Source organism: Siphateles boraxobius, unplaced genomic scaffold (genome assembly GCF_051911475.1).
Source record: "Siphateles boraxobius isolate OS27281-9 unplaced genomic scaffold, OSU_SipBor_1 26, whole genome shotgun sequence".
NCBI lineage: Eukaryota > Metazoa > Chordata > Actinopteri > Cypriniformes > Leuciscidae > Siphateles > Siphateles boraxobius.
Genome location: NW_027508876.1, coordinates 2838164 through 2860199, shown reverse-complemented (window position 1 = coordinate 2860199; position 22036 = coordinate 2838164). Strand labels below are relative to the sequence as shown.

Sequence of the window (22036 nt, the reverse complement as noted above, 5' to 3'; positions counted from 1 at the left end):
AGTAGGCTACTAAACTATGTATAACAAAAATATGTCTTACTTTTTTCAAGACTTGAGATAATCATTTTATAAAGTCAAAAATGTTCACCATTAATGTTTTGTGTGTAAATAAAATTGAAATATACAGAAATTGAATAAGGTTATCAAATAGTCTGAACTGCATAAATTATAAACTAAATATAGATTAATCCTTATTAAAGCTACAGACGTTCTTTAGACAAGATCAGTGAGTAATTTGCTCTGTTCCCCTTTGTTCTTTGGTTAACTTAACTGAGACAGAATTGGCTGCTGTCCCTTTAAGATCTGTCGCTGATGAGAGGATTAATTTTACGCATTTACGCATTTAATTTTCTCATTTAGGCTACTCTTAACTTTCATTTAAGATTTTATTTAACTCATTTAGACTGTTCTTGTGAGGATACAATTGACAAAACGGACATTTTGGCATAAATGTGTGTGTTATTATTCAAGCGCTAAAGAAAGAGAACTGGATTCGGCGCGTCGTGTGCGTGTGTGTGTACGCGTCAGGACATTCACAGGGAGTGATACCTGCTCATTAGAACTTTCGGTGAGCTATTTTTGAGTGTGGACGCGATGTTCCTGACCACGGACGAGCGCATCGGCACAGTCTATCTCCTGATCCTCGTCTGATGTGTTCCCGCTGCTAGTCGGACTCGGCAGTCACACTCCGGCACATTTTGCAGCACGCTGAAACACCGAAACACCACTGAATTTATACCACTGAATTAGTCTTTCCTCTCTTATCAACTATTTCGTCTGCTTTCTCCTCACTTGTGGAAGCTCGTTCAGTCACATTTGCATTGTGGTCAGGGGCGCTCATTCTGTGGCTGAAACTTACCGCGTTGGAGATCCGCTGCTCTGAGCAGTGGCTGCGTTTCTGTGGTGTACGTCATCAGGAAAGTAGCCAATTGTGTTCTGCTCTTTCTGACGGCTGTGCGCCTAACGCCAGTCAGTGACAAATGCTGCTATGTATATTGAAATATCGAAAATGTGTTTAAAAATCATATCACCGTTTTCGGAAAAAAATATCGCGATATATATTGATATTGAATTATTGTCCAGCCCTACTGTAAGTGTACATCGGTTGTACTCACGTCATAAATGTATAATATGTCTGAAAACACTGTGATTGTCCCTTCAAGTTGTGCAAAACATAAGTGTAATAGGTCGATTTCGAACATAGATTTGTAGGCGTATGCGGATTGCCGATGTATGAGGGCAAATGTTCAGAAACAAGAACATTTTGATTACTTTGTTCTAAACTTGAAATTATTAACTAACATTAACAGCAAACCTTGTGATAAGTAGTATTTGGCTAACTGGCTAAAATGTTTGCGTACCACCGATTATTTAATGGTAAAACTAATATCTTCACATTTGGGGGAAATATTTAAAAATACACATCTTTAAGATATTGAATACAATTGTACCTCTCACCCGGTGCTTGCTGGTAGTGCCCCTTCATCAAAGGCTCAGGATGAAGTAAGGGAAATTCGAGTGCCGGCTGACGGTTTAGATGACTGGTTGTCAGGTGTAGGCTATATCCCGTGCAATTCTGCTCTTTATGTAATTTAGCATGTAAATAGAAAGCAATATAATAATAATAAAAAATCTCATGGGAATTGAATTTTATCTATTTTACCTAGCCTAACTATATGCTAAAAGCCTTAAAATATGGGTTACCTTATGAAACGGATGTATTATAAAATTCCTAAGCTGAAATTACCTTAATAAACCAAAAAAATGTCCTCTGTCGGGCTTGTCTGTTTGAATATTACTGTAATCAATTTAACAGTAATATAAGGAATAGTGTAATTATTTTCCTACTCTGTTGTTTTTTTCAACAACATATAACAACGAATAGCATAAATTGAAAGCAACGTTCCTGTAAATAGTTTCTACTGTAAAACGAAGCTGGAAATACAGCAGTAATACTGTAAAAGCAATAAAATTGAAAGCAACTTATTGTAAACTGTTTCTACAGTAAACTTTCTGACAATACAACAATAATACTGTGAAAACAACAGAAATCATTTACAGTGTGTGTTTCAAATCGCCCACTTGTACACTCATTCACTATTCTCTATTTAGTGAATCCAGCTAAATTCCCCATATGAGGAAGGAGCAACTGAAAATGTTTGAGTGAATTTGGACGCTAATGTAAATACTGTGAGCCATAGAGTGCTGCAGAGGTCACTTTATCTTATGTACCAAATACTGACGATAATAATTAAAAAACCAACAACCTTTACTACACACATGTATTTTGTCAGGGACGATGATTCATGGTGAAGTTTATACTGTTAATATATGTTTACAAATGAACAAACATACATTTTTATTTATTTAAAAATAACTAACATTGATTTAATGAATGAATACATATTTTATATTTATTAAACAATAAAGATATGTATAGATTGATTGAGTTAATGCATTATTTAACAAATAAATAATTTATCAAAGTAATTTATTAAATGCGATACTAAATCAATAAATAATGTATTATAGTTTTAATTAATATTTATATATATATATATTTAAACAATATCCATGATCTATATATGATACATGTACAATTCCCTTCCTTGTCCCTAAAATAATAATAAAGTAATCAATATATTGTATTAATTAGCTATATGTTAGCAAAGACAGTAGGAGGAGAAGTCGTCCCACTTTCAGTTAAAAGAGCTGATGAGCATTAATGCGCATACACGTTAGCTGGAAAATAAGTTGTTCAAAGAAAGCACCATTATTGATAATTGATCATTTAAAGTCATCATTACTACATGGATATTATATGTTGGAAAGTGTACAACAGTATACTGTACAATCAGAATTCCCTGTAGATATAAATTACTGCTATTAGGTGGTTAAATCAATACAAAATGAGTGAAATCCCATATAGTCTGATGATTTCGGACACGGCTCCGGTCAGGGAAAGCATGAAGGAATCTAGCGCGAGTGTCTGGAGGATACAGGCAGGTTATCCGCTAAGCCACTTGATCTTGTACGACTGCCATACCATTCTGCATGCAAAAATATGCAATTTTCTCCTCTCAGCTTTATTTTAATCCAAGAGTTTCAAACTTACACCATTCAAACAGTATTAACACAGTGATTATGCACTTGGCTTCTGTAAAGTTACAATGTGATAAACAGCTGTCATCTTTCGCCCCGTTTGCCTGGCCGAGGCCTGGGAGTGTGACTGAGCCTGATAAAGCACTGCGATTTTATCCATCACACCATATATAAGTGGATATGTGACGGAGCAGGCGACAAGCAGAACCAGCTAACTGATTAAGGCACCTTCATTACCTGTGCCTTGGAGACATCCGTGACTTCCCCTCATATCCTCTCGCTCAAGACAACGTGGGCAGGAAATCCGTCTCATTCTACACTTCTTAAATGGCTTTGAAATCAACCCTGTGACGTGTCAGCCTATGAACCATTTTTAAAATGTGGCATGAGACTTACCTACACGAACGTTTCATCTCATGTTAGTTGCGGTTATGGAGATTGGATTGTCAAATCGATATTAAAGGGGTAGTTCAGTTCATCATTTACTCACCATTATACACCAGTATGAAATCCTTTTTGGAACTAACAACTTTATTTACAAACTGCTCTTTTCATACAACAGCTTATATTACCTGCTGCTTTTTTAAATGGTCCAATCAAAACGCAGGTATTTATTTAACGGACAATGGCTTTGAAAAAATAAGATAAGTTTACTTGAGAAGCAACCAACATACTCCCAATTGTATTTTTATATTTTGGCAAAATGATGTCTAATTCTGTCTAAATCGTACAATATTATTTGCATGTTTTCATACGATCTGCTCACATCCCATTTGGGTTTGGGCTTGGGGATGGACCATTTTCTTTCTATTCTGAAAATTTTGCATTTGCATGTTAATCAAATTGTGCGAATTCATTTTAAAACTGTAAACTCATAAAAATACGTGTCACTGTACATACTGATGTAACTAAAAATGATTTTGTGGTGAAGTAAATACAGAAAAAACAAATGTAATTTCACCTGAATACGTTAGATCAGGCAAGAATTTAAAAAACAAAGTACATTCTATATTAGTACTCAATTTTATAATGTTTATATTTATGCTTTGGTTTCTACAATCTTAAATTAAGTAAAACATACTCAACTTTTCTAATAATGGTGTTTCCATCATAATCAGGTTGAATTTTTCACTGTTTTATTATTGATTTTGTTGTTAGGTTTAGTAACTTGCTGTTTTATGACACCTAGAGTTCATTTTCTACTCAAAATGACACATTCATACTCAAAAATGATCCATTGAATGTAACGGTACTCAATACACAATATCAAAGTATTGAGGTCTCTGTGTTCGGGCGGGCACATTACTTCTATATGTCTACACAACATCTATTGTATTATTTACGTATTGTTCTCATAAAGCAAACACTGTATAAGCATGGCTTAATTCAGTGTTATATTGTGTGTATAAAACTGACTTACAACATAGAATATTGAAAAGTAAACTTTCTTTTTTTACTAAAAAGTAGAAATTTCTCATCAAACTTTATTTGGCCACGTTATTTTTCTTTGACTTAATTTCAAAATGCATTAAGATTGAGTCGGAATCTATAGAACATGAGATAGTAACAATTTTTCAGAGTATCATGTATCAGAATTCCATGTATCTTTATTATTAAATCATATAACATTTTTGGTCACTGCAGATTCTTTTTCACTTGTTTTAGTAGAAAGAAGTTTAAACCGAATGAAAAGTGCAGTAAGACAAAATACACATTCAAGAGACAATGTATGAAAACATCTATATGTATTTTCAAATTGCTAAAGCAAAATTATGGCACCAAATTTGAGAGCTTTGAGAGTCTTTCTATTTATTACTTAATTATAATGTATTTGTTTCAGATGAAACTGCTTTTATGATTCTGTTATGGTGTTTTCTTTTTCAGCTTGTCTGTCTCTGTGCTCATTCATTTTCTTTATGTGGAAATTTCAGATTTTGTGTTCCACAGTAAGTGACACAGGTTTAGAATGACAAAGCGGGGTAAATTATGATAGAAGGAGGGAAATATCTTTTTAAATGCAATTGCTTTTGATTTCTTCTGCACAAACAGAAGCAGGTGATTTGACTTTCATCATCCCTCTCGCTAATCAATGGGAGGATTTTCTTTTTCTTGTCACTGGCTATTTTATTAATATTCATGACATTCATTAGCATGAAGACATCTCGATTGGGAGCTGCCACACTAAGGCTCTAATGTAGTCACTTGATGGAAGTAGTGTTTCTAGGGAAACCAGCTTAATGAGTTGCCGTCAAGAAGGGTGAGATTGTAAACTGATAACACCTTCTCTTGGCGCTCTCCATATTTACACATACACAGATACACACTCTTGAGATAGTGCCTAGAGCTTTGAATTGGAAGTTAGTTGTGTGAAATCCCTTTCTATGTGAACTCTTTTCACTCATGTGTGTGCTAACCAAACATGCTAGCTGGCTTGCACTTCTTATCAGTAACGGGAAATGGTTGCTAATTGTCAACAAGCCTTGTTATGACTGAAGACTCATTCCTTCAATGGGACTTTCTGGTTCTGAGAAGCTTCATTTTTGTACTGAGTTAAATGGTTAGATCACCCAAAATAAAAAAAATAAAAAAACATTCAATTACTCATGTCATGTCATTAGTCATGGATTAGTCAAGATATTTTAAATGAAAATCTGACATATTTCTGTCCCTCCATAGACAGCTAAACAACTACCACTTTGTCGCTTCAAACGTTCATAAAGAGAACGTAAAATGTATCCATATGAATCAAGTGGTTTAGTCCAAATTTTCTGGCTAGATCGCTTTATCTGATGAACAGTTTAAATTTATAAACATTGATCACCGAACATAAACAGAAGCTCAACCGAACCTTCTTGATGTGCGAGAACAACACTCATTGGTTCTTGCAGAAGCTCAAACGTGCTGGGGTGCGTTTCCCGTACAGCGACGTAACTTGCTACTTAACCTCCATAGTAAAATGCATCGTTGAAGAAATCAACTATATAGCTAGTCACGACTGTTTCCCGAAACTGTACTGTTGCAAATTTGTCGTTCAACCACGTTGGTTAATGATGTCACGCAGGTAGTGGAGTAATTACCTCTATGAATGAACCTGTTTGAGATCTAATCAATGCTAGATGTTTTGCTTTAAATTACGACCATGGCATCTAAGGAATAATTCAATTTTTTTCTCAGCTATTTTGCTTTATTTCCAGATTCAATCATAGGTTGTTCTTGCGTACTAGAGCGTTAACACATGCGCACGCTTCAAAAACAGTGCTTTAATTCTTTTGACGAACTAAAAGACATACACGACTTTTGTATTCTAAATACAATATATAAATTGTACTGAATGTTTATTTTGCTCAAGATAAGGATTTATTAAGTCCACATCATGCTAACATGAAACTATGCTTCAAACCACAGGTTGAGAGCTGTCTTTCCAAACTCAACTTTGCGATGCTGTTTGCGAATGTTCGTTGGAACGATGGTTTCGGGAGACACAGACACTTTGAACTATGCTGATAACCATGGAACTTGAGACCATAGTTGGCTAACAATGCTTTCAGGAAACACACCCCTGCATAGCACATGAGAATGAACCTCATTGGTTTTTGCACATCAAGCAAACAAGCTTGAGCTTCCGTTTACCAAATCTGATGTGTGCTTTAATTAATGTTTATATGTGAACAAACTAAATTAAGATTAAATCTGTTCATCATATAAAGCGATCGTGTCTCTTCAGAAAATGTTTACTAAACCACTCAATTCATATGGATTAGTTTTAAGATCTCTTTATGAACTTTTTGAAGCATCAAAGTGGTAGTTGCTTAGACTGTCAATGGAAGGAAAGAAATGTCTCAGATTTCATTATAATATCTTAATTTGTGTTTCAAAGATGAAGAAAAGTCTTACAGGTCTGGAACGATATGAGGGTGAATAAATGATGTAAATTTGAATTCTTTGAGTGAACTAATCATTTGATGAAACAATGTAGTAAAGTTGTGGTGAAATGGAAGCAACAACAGATTTTTTTCTTCCGTATCAGAGTGTAACAGATTACAGCAAAAATAAAAAAGTAGGGTATTTTGAGATGTGGGCGTTGCAGGGTTTAAGCGGACTAAATGATTGGAGAAGTCCTGCATATGTCATCAGAGAGAAGTCTGACATTTTAACTGGAAGGTCCAGTTATGACATTTTGATTAAACATTACAAAGGAAAATTAATAAATAAATATATGCACAGATGAATAAATAAGATCCATGACATGCATTTAGAAAATACAGAAGATTCATTTTCATTGCATGCTGACTTTAACTCACAAGCTACAGCAACAGAGATCAGGAGGGAAATAACCAAAATAAGGCATTTACGCTAGGTATTTTAACCGATTAACAGAATAATTTGTAGTAGACCTTGTAGTTACCTTATTAGCTTTAGTCAAGAAATTAGTGCAAACTTGAAAAGGAGACATACAGGTAGTGGTGCAAATAGAGCCTCAGTACATACAAATTACTAAAGCAATAGGTCAAATCCAGAGCGAACGACAATTGTTTTTACCATAGAAATGGGGTGTTGTTAGGCCTAGTGGGAAAATACCCTCAACAATGGTAAAATCACTGGCCTTTAGACATTTTATACAGTATTTTTGCCATTTTTGTGGGGACATTTTCAGCAATTATATCTCCACAAGATTAGCTAGGCCAGAAAACACTGCAATCGGAATAAGTTGTGTAATACAAATTCAGCATGCAATTAAAGGTATTCATAAGCCAAAACACAAGATATCATAGTGTGTCAGTGTCATAGTGATAGTGTCATAGTGTCATAGTGTGCCACTAAAAAAGAAAGACTAAGCTACACCATAATGGTGGACTAAATTAGAAACAATGTCTACAATGTGTGAATAATATTACTACTGTTAATTTCAAACTATCATGTGCGATGCCATAGAGATAGTTTAGAAAGGTTATAGAAAGGTTTATTTTCAGTCTAAATGATATTAAAAATCAAATTCAGCATTGATGAAGAGATAACACATAAAAGATAAAGAGAAATAAGGGCTCATACATTTCCCTCCGTAAATAGTTTGTTTGTCAAATTGAATGAATTTGCCATTAAAGCTGCATTTCTCTCTTCGACTCATTCAGATTTCAGAGAAAGCCACTTAAGAGGTTCTGTCACTCTTTCATTATCCTCCCATTTCTGAGGGACAGGACCGTTCTCCTTCGTGTTGGCGGCTCGTGCTGGCAGAAGCTCGGAAAATAAACCTATAATCCTACCCTTCGATTTCATTAGAGTTTTCATCCTGTTTACGTAATTATTCATGCACTATAAATCAAGCAGAATCAATCAATCTCAAGGTGCTTAATTGAAAGCGATTTTCTTTCCACAGCCACATATTTGGACATGGTGGAGGAGCAGGCCTGGTGATAGATGGAGAACCCAGCGCAAACAGTTTGAGTGAGTCAGGTCTTGATTGATCAGTGCCCTCTGGGAGAAGAGAAGGCTGGATCTTGATCTCAGAGCTTTAAGATTAAAGCCTTAACAAGTCCCCTGTCCTTCTCACTTTCCTCTCAACCTCCTCTAAAGTCTGACCTTCTTACATGCATCTGTATGATCAGTGACTTGAAAATTGTCACAGTGTCTTACTTGAGTGTCAATGTTCTCCATTTGGCCCGTCGGTTTGATTTAAAATGCCTACAATTTATTAGTGGTCCCCACGGTGCGTTCTGTAATTCCTTTAGACATTTTTGTAAGGGTTTAGTTGTGGCCTTAGTGATTCCCCAGTGCAATACTGTAAACCAACATCAAAGGACGCATTATTCCTTCACACTGATGCCCATAAAGAGTGTAGTGCCCATAAAGTAATGCATGGATAAAGAAACAAGCGTTGTGCAGCTGGAGTGATTCTTTTCACCTCTCCTTCTCATTTCTCCTCTTTTGTCTTGAATACTGTTGAGGTTTGACTCCTTAAGGCAAACAGCATGCAGGGATGTAGCAGCGGCATGTGTGTGTGTGTGTTTGGAAGAGAGCAGATGTAAGGGTGGATGTGCATGGGCTGGGAACAGCCAGAATCAGTCTCTCCGCTCTGTTCCTCGACTGACCCTGCTATAAGACTGCCAAAAGAGTCACTGCAGGGGGTCCGCAGCAAACAGACATGCATTTCATAAAGGATTGTCAATGGAGAAAGTTATAGAAGGACATATAAACATAGGGAGAAAAAAAATCTATACCTGTACAATAGGCTTTTAAGGTTTTAAAGAAGATTAAGTTGTTGTTTTTTGCAGTACATGCTCAGTAAGTGACATCATTCTGAACATTCATATAAGACCTATTGTACCACATGGATCTAATATAATGTTATACATAATTTGTTTTTCCTTAACAGTTCAACCAAACATTCACTGAAGACATGTTTGCCTGAATACTTTATTTTGAAATACTGTAATTCTGTGTGTGTATATCGGGATTTGTGCGCACGCTTCGTGTCAATCAGTGTGAGTAAGGCCTCGTTCACACTGCAGGGGCTTAATGCTCAATTCCGATTTTTTGAAAAAATCAGATTTTTTTGCAAGGCCGTTCACATTTCAAATTAAATGCGACCTTTTGTGATCTCCTGTGTGAACGTGAACTTGAACGTGAAAATGACCCAGAAGTGACCCGCATGCGCAGAAGAGTACTCAACGGTCAACGACGTCACTTTCTCACTTGTTGTTTGCGGAAGTAGCTAAACATTGCCTGAATAGAGCTGTCCCCCCAAATATTAATTAAATCAGAAACCTTGCTTCCCTTCCATTGGCTGGTCTCAGCATCGTCCGCCACAGTTGTTGTTTATCTACTCAATCCCACCCACTTCAACGCAGAATTATGACGTTTGTCGCATATCAATGACGTGGGGGTCGGATACATGTGACCTGGCCGTTCAGATTGAAATCGCATTTCAAAAGATCGGATACATATCGGATTTGGACCAGATACCCAAGTGGCCTGGGTCGCATTTGAAAAGATCGGATCTGTGTCGTTCAGACTGTCATGAAAAGATCAGATACAGGTTGCATAGGGGCAAAAAAATCGGAATTGGGTCGTTTCAGCCTGCAGTCTGAACGTAGCCTAAGATGGTTTTGTTTACATCAACATGAGTTTGAAAATAGCATTTTATTGGTTCAGACTCATGTCATCGTGAATTCGCTATGAATAGTTGGAATGATGCGCCAACGACCCCAAACTTGTGCTGAGGGGAAGTGCAAGAAACGATTGGAGAACAGTAGACAAAGGAAAAATACTCTCAGAAAACGTAAATAATTTTAGATGTTTAATTGCTATTTGGAGCATTGGATTCACTAGACGAGTGCTCATTGAAATTTTTTTTGTGGAAACCTCAAATTTGACAAAATGTTTTATTTTTCTCTTGTTTTGCCTTTAACTCGTAATTAGCTTGTGCACATTACGACTCATTTTGCCAGCACGGGACACGGAACACACGGACACACACGCACGGAACACACGGACACACACACAATATTCCAATGATTTTCTAATACTTCTAGACAAATAATCCCGGGGAAAGCCCTCTCCCATAACATATAAAAATAGCTTCGTCCATGCCCCTCTGTGTCAAAGTTAGGGCACTCAGTGGGGTGCAGACTTCAAAGCAAGAAGGGAATTCTCCAAAAACAACTGCTGGCAATTTCAAATCAACACACCCTTTGAGTCATCCCCTCTCTCAGACTGCTATTACAAAATATCTCTTCTTCCAATTTTCCTCAAGATTCATGTGCCAATTACTATTTCAGATATGTAATTCCTGTAAATATTTTATTTCTCCCAAAATATAGAACGTCACAACATTTTTTTTATTCAACTGATCGAACAAAATGAATGTGAATTAAAAATTCAGTTATTCACAGAACAGTTACTATCAATGAATTATTTGAATCACAGAATTAGCTATGTTTCATCATAAAAGCACGGTGGCCACAGACAGCATCTCCATGCCAGATAAGAGAGAGTGGGAGGCAAGACTGATCGAGAGAAGCTGAGAGAGGGCCAGAAGAGGACCTGCCTATTTTGCTTAACAGTTGGTGGGAAATGAAAATGACCCGGTAGGGTTAAAGGCCAAAAAACATGTCAAGAATTTCCCAGGATACATTTCAAGGGCGACCAGGACAATGAAAAGGAGGCTATAGCTTTCATTTGTGCTTCTCAATCAGAAGCGTGTATTTCAGCATCCGTTAAATGAAAAAGGAGAAAAGGCTTGTGAAATAGATAATGCTCCATCAATAGAGACAGAAGGAGACGTGGGTTATTGTGTGTTGCCTGATGTGTTTGGGCTGCATTGCACTATGGGTAAGCAGGCGCTCTGTGGCCTCAGCATGAAGCTGGCCGTCCTCAGGTGCTGTCACTCTCCCCTCCACCATATTAATTATGGGATAAAGACTCTAATCCTTTGCCTTTGAAGCACCAGGCTGGTTTTGAAGCTGGACTTTGGAGCACACAAAAAATTTAATGCTAAATGACTGTGTAATAAAATAAAATAAAAAATAGAAATTATAATAATAATAATAAAAGACTAACTACCTTTCATTTTATAATTTTTTTCTCTTGGGTCTTGTTTCAACAATTCCCTCACCTTTCATCTGCATTGAGCACATAATAAATTTGGTATTTGGTGTTTTGGTCAAAGACTTGAAATTTCACAAGAGCAGCTGAGGCCCTGTTTACACTCGGCATCACAAGTGGGCGGTGGTTATTACAGGTGTAAACGGGGTCTAAAACATTTTGAGCTTGTCCACTTTCGACCACTTCCAGAGGTAGGCTAGTCAAAAATTAGAAAAATTCCGTAGTGTAGACGCCCATGTGGTTTAATGCGTTCGAACAGCCACAAAAGCCTGTCTACTCTCCGCCTACTGACCTAATGCGTAAACATTATGGGAAGTGCGCCAACTTTGTTGGCTGGTGACCCAAATTTGGTTCAACAAAAAAACTTACCAAGCACAATGTTCTCTCACCATTTCGAAAATATGAACAAGCACTCAAAGCGTTCGGTCTTGTAGCTGTCAGAGCAGAAACGAAAATTGCTGTTCTCTGTATGTTTTTCCATAATCTCTGGTCGCGTTCATTGGTAAATTGTGCAAGCTTATTTTGTCGTTTAGATCAAAAGCTCTGACAAAAATCCATACATTTAGCCCACCATAGACCAAACCCTCAAAGAAATCAGGACGGAAGTGGTTGAAAGTGGACAAAAAAGACAGATTAAAACACAAGGTGTAAATGTGTCTCATCTACTTGTGATATTCAGTCCCTACCAATACACACGATCCCACTTCAACTAACCAAAATTGATTTTACATATATTGCATGTTTTATAGTTTGTAAAGATGTTCCCTAGTTGTTGACTCACTGAAGCTACAGTACATATAAATTGATCCCAGGTTTAGTACCCCCTGTTGAATGCTTTTATCTCCAGGTATCATTAGCTTGCAGCTCTAGCACATAGCCCTAAATAAACCTCTAATTGACCCATACTGGTGTGTATTATATTAAAACTACAGCATTAATGATGCTTTAAAAAAAATGTTTATAGCAAAATGATTGCAAAGAAATCCCTCCGAGGGGAGACTTAAGTAGTTTCTTTTCTTTTTTTTAAGCATTCAGATTGTGTTGTCATGACATTATCATATACAACATTGTTTTTGCAATGCCAAGAAGGCTATATGATAAAACAGATGCAAAACAGAAGAAACCAAACACAATTCAATTTTGATATCGAAACAATGCGTTTAGCTATTTCACAAAACTAAGCGAAACTTAGTTCACAAAACACAAAACTACTTCTAGTATATTCTATCAGTCAAAAATGTGTCTCTAAAACTTTTACAAGGGCTCCCCCTAAATTGCAAGGTCTTGCCAGGTTTCCCTGGAAGAAATGAAAACGTCTTAAGACCACATCAAAAGGGAGTCCCTGCTGTAGTGCTGGACAACATTGTCAGTGGCCAGGCAAGCCTGAGCTGCGTTCTGTGATGTGAATCAGTGGTAGACAGCAGTGTGAAGGCCGAGGTAAAGAGAGCAGGTTCTGGATGTATTCCTCCACAGCTCCACATGAAGCCATGGAGAGAGAGTGAAACTTACAGCCTGACTGCTGTTTTTATGGTTGTTGTTTCAGGTGGATATCATGGCTAAAGCAGCTGTGGGTTTGAATGCTGCCCTCTTGTGCTGGATTCTACACTGCCTGTATTATGGGCTGTGAAATTATGTTTACAACATTTTTCAGGATTGCATGATGCTCTCCATTTTATCCATTATGGTTTCGGGTTACATAATGCTACAAAATCGGAATGGATTGTTTCTCCTTTCAGCTCAAGGTTTCTAGCTCAGTTTTACTCTTTCTTTCTTGGTTAATTGATTATTTTTTGTAATGTTGCTTAATGCCACTAATCAGAGTTAAATTCAACTTATTTACATTTTCAGGGTGGTTGTTGCGACATTGCAAAACTGGACATTGTGAAACAGTTTGGGAAACCCTGTTCTAGAGGATGCTGTCAGGGGCGAGAAAAAAAAGGAAACTAGCCGAAGGTTTCGTATGAAATGTTTCAGTTTTTTTTATGGGTCTCTATGCATATATGATCAAAATATCTTCTTTTGTGTGGGTGTTATTCAAAATGAGGGTGAATAAATGCTAACAGAATTACAATTTTTGGGTGAACTGTTCCTTTAACGGTGGCTCTAATTTTCTTCAAGTGTATGATTTCAATTATACACTGTTGTCTTGATCTTATTAAAATGTTTGGCAACAAAATGATCAATATGGCAGCATTAACCAACAAAGATTCTTTTGACTTTTAAAGAAAAGCAGAAGTCATATGTGGGGAAAGACAAGAGTGAAAGGAGAGGAAAAAAATGACCTGCCGCTTTCATGAGGCCAAGAAGAAAAAAAAAGGTGGAAGAGAGGAAATAATTGTTTGATCTGTCCTTTGCCTGTCGCTGCCCTAATCACTCAAGGCTGATTCAGAAAATGCAGGCTTGAATGTCAGAGGGCCACCTGCGGAGAGCTAGTCCGTTTCCCCTGCTCTGCGCGCCCATAGCCTTGTAATCACCACTCTTTCTCTCTGCTCAGACTTGGCACTCTACAGCTGCCTTGATTGAGCACCTCAATCTAACAAGGTATCCACCAGTCCTGCCAGACTATTGCAGACGATTGAAGATGCCCCTGATGATCTCAGAGCAGTGCTTTTCCGCTGTAAACTCTTCCACCATAAAGTCCAAAACCACAGAAGCTGTTTGAATGTAAAAATAAAGGAAAGCCATGAAACGTAAAGACAGAATTGGTGTGTTATTCACTTACAGAGGTCATGCAATATTAGTCATATTAAGAAGAATATCTTCAACCTTTTTTTTATGGTTTACATTCAATATAATGAATGTAAAATAATTATAATAATCGCATGAAATGGGACCAGTACATTATTCAAAATATTTACTTTTGTGTTGCATACAAGAAGGTCACACTGGTTTATGTTTTTTTATTATTGATTATTTTGCAATGTTTGGTCCTAAAGGGCTTAAATGAACGCATTTAGAATAGTTGGGTAATATTCTGGTGTTTAGGACAATCTATAGCCTACTTCATTCTTAACATCCCATAAATCAAACATTTTGGAATGCTATTTTTTTGTGTGTGTAGGATTTAAGTTTTTTTTTACATTTGATCCTTTTATTTCAAAAGATCAAGTAATATTAAATTGTTATAGGACATAAAATAATAGTTTTGCATTAGACAAAGCAATGTCTCACAACAGTAAAACTACAGCTTCCGTGATTTTGTAGACATTATCTTGTAAATTTCAGAAAATAAGTTGTCAATAATTTTAAAAGTTTTAATATTCTGCAATACTATATGAAACTATCAGGGTCTGAACAACCAGTGTTATGGTTGTTCATGTCAGTATTGATTATTCAGAATCATCACCCAGTGTCCAAACTTACACAATTTTTGGAGAAAAATAAGAATCAGAAAATAAAGGTAATCAATGGTGAAATTCTGCTGAATGCCTCTATCATCATTTTCTGCAGTTAAGTGGGCAAAATATGTTCTACAATATCTTGTACAGGAAGGAGTTTGGTGAGAAGTTGCAAGTCCCCTGTGATTTCTGTGCCTGTTCCCACTGCCCCATGTCACTGCTCTGAAGGTCCCACGGGGAATGTCCCTTTAGATCTCTCGTGAAGACCTCTCACCCCACAACAGGACTAATTGTTTTCAGGCATGCACGTTTGAGTGACATGGGTCTTGCTTGCAGCTTGTAGACTGCAGAGTCGCTGGTCTGTAGCATGTATCGTTTTAAGGGTCATTGTGTTTGAAACAGGTGCTTTTTCCAGGTTGACAAGGTGCTTTGGGTTTTGGCAATGTTTTTTTTTTTTTTTTTTTTTTTACATTATCAAAGAGCTGAAGGAATGCATTTTTTGTAAGACTTATTAGAATAATGTGTTTCAGTGTTAAAAAAGCGTTAAAAAGTTTAAATTCTGACATTTCAATATCCTCCATTATGCTGAAACATAAAGCATAAGATAAAGACCTTAACATCTAGTCTTGAAAGGATGATGTCATTATGAAAAGGTTTTTGATGCGTTGAATATTCATTGATTTAAAATGACAAAAAACTGACAATAGGGACACAACTTCTAATAATACATTGTAAACTAAAGAAAAAAAATAGACAACACACAAATCCAGTTACTTAATTTTTACAGTTACTAATAAAAAATGGTTTCAGCTATTCAATGTTGATATTAGTTTTGCCTGTGTGTATGAGGGACACTAATGGCACCCGATTTGTACAATGACCTTGAATGTATTTAGGCTCGATCATGTCACGATCATGAGCTGATGATTGATTGTCATACAAATAATTGCAATTAACGATTTAATCCTGTATTGTGTCAAAAATGTACCATTTAAACTTGGAATTAAATAAATTAATAAAATAGGCCCATATGATAAACTATAATTGTCACGGTGCGTGGTGTGGAATAAATCTGTGGATTCAAGTGCAGAGTAGAAGTATTTAATAAAGACCAAAACATAAAATAACTCAGAACTCAACACGACGAATACATGTAACAAATACAACGAACGAGCACAGGACAGCAAACAAAGGAAGACTAAATAGGAAGGCAAATAAGGCGGGTAACGAGGATAACAGGTGGGACAAATAAACCAATAATCAGATAACAAGGGGGAGGGACCAGACAATAACAAGAGCACATGGCCCAACATAACAAAACACTCATGTGCATAACCAAGACAGGACAGACATGTGACAATAATGCTGTAAAATAAAAACTAATATAATATATCAAGATTGACTCTACTGCTTCTCGCTACCAAACCGGAAAAGAAAAACATGATATTGCGCATGGAATTTATTGAAGCGCCTACATTTTGCTTATTTGGATGGCAAATGTGAACTAAATTGAAACTGCACAATTATTGCAGCTATCTAAAATGATTGTGCATAAATTGAATAACCACAATCATACTATTAATCAATAATCACAACAGGCCTAAATTAATTTTAGAAGATTTCAATGTTATCTACTCTTTTATATTCTTGACGCTTTGGAATGTCAGCTATGGAAACAGCCATGGTACTCTTGAGGCATGCCACTAAAATTTATGATCAATTATGGCTTTTCTAAAGCTGGATTTAACATGTCATATATGTCACGCTTCTCTGGGAAATAATGAATTTGAATGGATTTCAGAAAGTTGAAATTTATCCTCCTATTGCCCCGGGTTCCTTACATCCGTTCCCTGCTTAATATAATACTGTTGATTTAACAATGATGTATTTGAACCTTTGGGCAATTTTTCATTTAATAGATGGTTTTGCAGGGTGCTGCATTATTCTGCTGGCTTGACTGAGTGATAGAGCCACGATATGGCGGTGAGTCCATCAACAGCAGTTATATTCAATTTCTGAGGAGAGCATTTGTCACATGGGACAGGTAGCATTAACACAATGAAAGAGTCTTAAGTCACTGTTAAGTCACCGTGCAGCCACGCGGGCCATATAACCGCACGTTTTGACGTTCCCTTTTCCGTAGTGACCGCTATACCTTTACCTCAGCACATAATATGACGGAGCATTGATTAATTGTACATTTAAGTGGATGCACAGCCCTCCTCTCTATAATAAATTATAGTCATTAATCAATAAAGCACAGTGTAATACAGGGACTTGGGGGACATGCTGCTTTCTAATGGAACACTGAAGCTGGAAATGACCACTCGACAAGATGCTCTACGCCTGCCTCCATCCAATTAAACCAGATAATTAATGAACATCCTTAACTTCCATAATGGGATTTGCCATTCAAGCTATTCCGCCCATAAATGTTTGATGGTCAACAACTTTACAAAGACCTTATGTATTGTAAATACTTTTGAGTATGGTATAATGGAATCTACTATATGTTTGTGTTTTTGAATTCGTAAAATAATATTAGATAAATGAAACGGACAGATGTATAGAACACCAGCAATCACGTGACATAAATGTTTAGTCTCTCTGCATGGTACGTCACAGTATAGCAAGGACCTATGGGAGACCAGCGTGGATGGTATTACTCAGAAACACTGAAGATGGGGACAGGGACATGAAAAATAGTTTCCAAAACTGAATAAATTATAATTTTAAATTTCATTAGTGGAAAAACAGACAAAGTATTAGTTATTATTAGTTATTATAGTATTAGTATTAATTATTGATAACTTATGATAACTGATAATACTATTATATTAAAGGATACACACTAAGGATAAAGCTTCTTCGAAGAGTTCAAATAAAATATTTAAAATGAAATAAAATGATATGCACATACTAGGAATTGATTAGGTCAGATGAACATATTAATATAAACTTGAATATCAAATAATTCATTATGAACACACAAAGCATTTTGGTTCTCTGAGAACCCAGACATAGTGTACAGTCATCGAGGGTTATTAATTGTTTCTCCGAAATATAGTGCACATTTCCATGAACAAGAAAACAACAATCAGCTCATTTTATAAACCTTAAAATGCGAAAAAAATAAAAGAACATTCTTTACTAAAGAATTTTAAGAGAGGCAAAGTTGATACTTAAATGAAACAAGCTCAATTTTACCCAAGTATTATACGGATAGAGCAGCCTCCAAGCAATAGAATAGAATTTTCCTCTGAGCTTCCATGAAATAAAATGGCATTTATACTTATCAAAGCAAACTAAATAGCCAGGCTTTTCATCAACACAAGTTCAGTCATGGGAATATAAATGATCCAGGCGACTTGATTCTGCCTAATGGAACTGGATGAAAGGTAATATTAACTATGTTGAAGCCAGAAAAAATAAAAGTAGAAATAGATAAATAGATAATGCTGAGGGAAAACAATTAAGTACTTCAGTGGTGGATAAATGACTTGTAATGTTTGCCTGGCTACCTGAAAAGCACTTTCTTCATCGAATGCCGTCTGAAGCTGTCACAGTGTCGTAGCTTTAGCCCATTTGATTAATGATGAGCTGTGGGCACAGCTAGCAGCTAAAGTCTCAATTATGAAAAAGCCAGTAACTAGTGCAATGTTGCTGATGCCTTTATTCCACTGACAGCAGTGAAAAATCGCAATATTTCTAATCAGGGTAAAATAGTTCATCATTCATTTATTGGCATTTCTGAACATGCCCTTTATGTCTACCTTTTCCTTCTTCCTGACTTTCACGCCACCCTGAAACCAAATCCTGCAGAGATTGATGCGTCAATCCCTCTGCTCTCCTCTCACACTTCCCAAAGTCTATTAAAGTTCAGCTTTAATTATTAATCTGAAGGTCATGACCCTGTCCAGCCCCATTTTTGCAGTTTAAGAGGAGACAAGAAAATGGATAAAAACATATCAGTGGATAGTTCAGGATGCTTGTCTGAAATAAGCTAAACATGCTATAAAAATATAAGGATTTTTGATTACACTTTATTTTAAGGTGTCATTGTTACAGTGTAACTAAATATTTAATTACAGTGTAATATTAATTAACTAGCTGTACTTATTATAGGGTTAGGGTAGGATTAGGATTTGGTTGAGGGTTAATTGCATGTAATTATGCATCATTTACTGTTATTACTATGGTAATTACATGTAACATATGTAACAAGGACACTGTAAAATAAAGTGTTACCGCATTTTTCTGTAATATTTCTTTCAATTTTCTGTCATGCACTTTTTATTTTTATTTACTTTTTTTTACTATATGGTTCCAATCCTGGATGCTGATTGGTCAATATGGCATTTCAGTCATGATGGGGAACACCTTTTGAAATATCTGCTGTTCATTAATATCCATATATTATTGTAATATCCAAATATCAAAGGAGTCTTGACATGACAAATCAAATTTGCTTTAATCTTTTTACATATAAGAGGTCTATGTACCATTAAAACATCCTGCAAGTTTCAAAGCCTAAAACGTTATAAACAAAGCATTTATTTGATCAAGCTCGTTTGGATATTGGGGGATTTGTGACATCATATGGGCAAATTCATTTGCATAAGCCTGCCTTCAAAGCAAGACATCAATGAATCAACAAATTTTACATCATTGCACCATAGACCCTGCCCTCTGGCGATCAGTAGCTTAATGGCAAGATGCAAGCATCAAAAGCAAATATAAACCATTATAATCACTGATGCTGTCTACACTGAATAAAGTATACATATGCTGTTCAGTTTACTCCATGTACACTGTAAAATCAAATCGTATTCCTTACTATAAAAATACTAGTTTTACTAGGTTTGATTTTAGCCAAAATGTTGAGTTTACTACAAATTTTATATTGTTGCTGAAATATAAGAACATATAGCTCTATATAGCATATAAATATAAATATAGCATAACTAACGTAATTTAAGTAAAATGACTCAAAATGTCCAAGACGTGCTGTTACGCATGCGTACTGGTCCACAATTTCCCCTCCCCCACACAGCACAGAAGCTCACGCAGCTTTTGCAGAGAGGAACTACTTCTGAAGTTCAAGGTAAGTTAAACTCTTAATTTAAAACTCATTTTCTGATTTTTTTTGTTTGCTAGTCTTAATAATCGTTTAATTTTCTGCACGTTGTTAGTTCCAATCTGTTTTGTTGAATATATTAGCCCATGTTAAGAACTTACACAAACACTTTTTGACCACTGCGCATTATCTGAAGAAATTTCTGCTCAAACTTTATTTGCCGCAATATATCTGTAAATCCAGCTGTTTGTTGGCTATTAATTACTATTAATTCATTCATTTGTTGTAGTGATGGGCAGGGTTAGCGAGTAATTTGAACTGATGAATGGTCATGATTCTGCAGACGCGAATGTTTACAGAATTCGAAATTCAGTGACAATTCTACAATACGTGGCCAATGGGTCACCTCGTTTTGAATGTTGTGTTTGTTATGGTATGGTTTTCGTTGATGCTCAGCATATACTGTACGATAGCTGGACGCGCCAATTTCGAACTAGGCAGCTCAGAGACACGGCTGCATTCACTCTAGAGAGTGCGCAATGCAGGCAAAGTAACGTTACAAATGGATGGAAAAGAACGCTACATATTAAGATCAGTTATTTTAAAATAACAATTTTAACCTCACAGGGCACGTTAAAAACACAGTAATCCTTATAAATGCGATATATGCTGAACTCTAGTCAAGCCAGTTGATTCTAAAACAGAATGCGTGCTTATTATGATAATTACAGTAATATGCAGGCAGCACAAGGAAATCGTGAGGTGTTTTTCAATCGTGTTTGTTAGCAAATATTTAGTATTTAGCAGACCCCTTAACCCACCTAATCAAGCAGAGTATTAAATATAACATGTAATATTGCATTTGTATAAACAACTTTGTTCAATTTTACGTGCTAACTTGTATTTAAATGTATTAGTTTTAAAATAATACCTAATGCATGTGATGTTTCCATTTGTGCTTAGATCCTTGCAGAATTCAATCACATATCTGGGAAAAATCTGAGATCTCAGCTCTACGCAGCATTGGACACACACTCTGCACGCTTGTTTGGTTTTTCCGGAAAAAAGGAGGAAACCAGGGAAGAATACTTGATGAAATTTTGCAACAAGTTAATTCAAAGGTATTCTTTTATTATGCTATCTTTGAATCATGATTTGCATATGATTGTTACCCTTGGCCGATAACGTGTGTCTACCTGTCTCTACTTTTCCGTAGCCATCTGATGTAACATTTGTTCGCACCGCAGTACTTCAGGGACTTCCAGTCCTCATTGGGGATGACCCAGATAAATTCTTCTGGACATGCTTTGAAAGTAATGTTATTGGTGTTTCTGCTTTCTTAAATTGCCATTTTGTTTTATTTCATGAGAGTATAGCTCATGTTAGGAAAAACATTAAGCTTTTTGTAGTTTTGCAGTAGATACTATATTTTTTCTTGTGAAATAATTCTTATTTTTCCTCTCTACTTAGGATGTGGATGTAGATGCTGACTTCAGGGAAGTAGATGTTGGCCTGCTCACAATTTCACATGAAGAAATGCCTGCCGAACGTCCAAATGCCATCAACGTGGATGCAATTAGGGCAAACTTTCTGGAGGGAACCATTGTTGTGGATGATATCCCAAATTTGCCACATGCTGTACGTCTCCTTTTTGCTTTGATCTATGCTCTAAATTTAGACTACCCAAAGACAATGAGGAACACATTTGATTTAATTCAGCGGGTATTTCTGTCTTTGGGAGGGAAAAATCTCAAACCCGAACTCCAAACCCTTAAAAGTCAGCTTTTAAGCTAAACTTGTGTCTCCTTACTTTCTGCCTTAGATGCCTAAGCTGCCGTGTTTAAGATATAGGCATATTGGCTAAGGGTGTCACGATTTCGATTTTAAATCGAAATCGATTTCGATTTTAAATCGAAAT

General features: G+C 36.2%; 1 long non-coding RNA gene across 1 annotated transcript in view; it reads right to left on the bottom strand.

The window, feature by feature from the left end:
- The window catches only part of LOC143751577 (uncharacterized), a 43532-nt gene that overhangs the window by 6776 nt on the left and 14720 nt on the right, over window positions 1-22036 (bottom strand). The window lies entirely within an intron of this gene.